Source organism: Mus caroli, chromosome 5, assembly GCF_900094665.2.
Source record: "Mus caroli chromosome 5, CAROLI_EIJ_v1.1, whole genome shotgun sequence".
Lineage (NCBI taxonomy): Eukaryota > Metazoa > Chordata > Mammalia > Rodentia > Muridae > Mus > Mus caroli.
Window position 1 is genome coordinate 61,276,378 of NC_034574.1, and position 2,332 is coordinate 61,278,709.

Below are 2,332 nucleotides of genomic sequence, written 5' to 3' on the forward strand. Positions count from 1 at the left end.
TGTACAAGCTTGCAATCCCACCAACAATGGAGGAGTGTTCCTCTTTCTCCACATCCTCACCAGCATCTGGTGTCACCTGAATTTTTGATCTTAGCCATTCTGACTGGTGTGAGGTGGAATCTCAGGGTCTACGCAGACATTTTTAAGTAAGTATTTAGGAGTGAGTACTCAAATAGATTATGTAAGCTGCAACTAGAGTGCTTGGCTGTAGATAAAAATTCTGAATTATTCGCTGATATTTAGAACCAAGCAAATGGAAAAGATCATTCAGGTAAAGATAATATGTAGATAACAGGAGAGAATACTGAGCCTTTCCCAGGGCACTCTAACATTCAAGTGACACACTGAAAAGAAAAATTCTAGTGAAGAGTTAGGAAATGGGTTGCTAGGAGATGGTAACACATACAGGAAGTGTTGGTTGGTTTAGGGAGGGGATGAGAATGGAGATGTCAGCATGGATTTTACCCAATGACCCAAACAAGACACCTTCCAAGTACGCTCTTGTTCAAGGACAAAAGCAAAACAAGAATGGAATGTTCTGGGAATTAGAAACGACACAATGGTCTGAGACTCATTATGTGTTTAGCATATTGTGTCTATTAACATAGATGATGCTTTAGTGTCAGAGGTTTTTTGTGGGTTTCCCGTGTCAGCCAGTTTTCTGGCCTCCTTCTTTAATGTAACTCTTTTTCTAGGCCAGTTCTTTTTCCTTTCCTAAATATATATCCCCTCTCCTGTTCCCAGAGATTAGTCCTTGTCACTTCTGGTGTTCCTTCACCTCTTGGCAATGACTGCTTTGGGACCATTGAGTGGGGCTGTTCAAGCCATATGGAGAGGGCTGCCGTGTTTTCAAAAGCATATTCCTGGGATAACAAGAGAAAATAGAAACAGTGTCTTCTTTCATTGACTATTAATATGTATGTTGGGAACATTGTAATTGCTGCCGATATTTATCTGTTTATGTCTGAGAGGAACTAGCATTGGCAGTTTGTGGTTGGTAAAACTCAAATATCAAAAATGATCTCTATAGACAGAGATCCCCGTTTTGCTGGATCTACTTTGTTTTGTTTTGTCTTTTTTTCTCCAAGAGACATAGCTCATTTATTTTTAACAGCAGTCACACAGGATTTGGTGAGGTTTGAAGTTACTATCTTCAAAGGGTTCCTAGGACATCTAACTAAATGAGATCACTAGGTGTTTCCTGAGAGACACTCACCAGGCTTACAATTGACAAAGTAAAAGTCTAGATATCCGGGAAGTTGAAGTATCCTCACTGTAAACAGAGTTAACAGTCTTGTTTGAGCTTCCAAGGAAATAACTGGGGAAAGGAATGAGGCTTCTCAGGTAACATAACACAGCCCTTACACTTGACGAGTTGCTACTTTAAGAAATCTCTTTATAAATGAATTTTCTCTTCAAAGTAGCAACCTTCACAGCAAATGCTGTTAATTGTGCTGGGATTCTTTTTTTTTTTAAAAGATATTTTTATTAGATAATTTTTTCATTTTCATTTCAAATGCTACCCCAAAAGTCCCCTAGACCTTCCCCCCCGCCCTGTTCCCCAACCCACATACTCCTGCTTCCTGGCCCTGGTATTCCCCTGTACTGGGGCATATAATCTACATAAGACCAAGGGCCTCTCCTTCTATTGGTGGCCAGCTAGGCCACCCTCTGCTACATATGCAACTAGAGACACAAGCTCTGGAATCTCAGGGTTGGTTTGATTTGCATTTCCCTCATGACTAAGGATGTTGAACATTTTTTTTTCAGGTGCTTCTCAGCCAGGATTCCTCAGTTGAGAATTCTTTGTTTAGTTCTCTACCCCATTTTTTAATAGGTTTATTTGATTTTCTGGAGTCCAACTTCTTGTGTTCTTTGTATATATTGGACATTAGTCCCCTATCAGATTTAGGATTGGTAAAGATCCTTTCCCAATCTGTTGGTGGCCTTTTTGTCTTATTGACCATGTCTTTTGCCTTACAGAAGCTTTGCAATTTTATGAGGTCCCATTTGTCGATTCTCGATCTTACAGCACAATGGCTATTGCTGTTCTGTTCAGGAATCTTTCCCCTGTGCCTATATCTTTGAGGCTTTTCTGCACTTTCTCCTCTATAAGTTTCAGTGTCTCTGGTTTTATGTGGAGTTCCTTGATCCACTTAGACTTGAGCTTTGTACAGGAGATAAGAATTGATCAATTTGCATTCTTCTACATGATAACCACCAGTTGAGCCAGCACCATATATTGAAAATGCTTTCTTTTTTCCACTGGATGGTTTTAGCTCCTTTGTCAAAGAGCAGGTGACCATAGGTGTGTGGGTTAATTTCTGGGTCT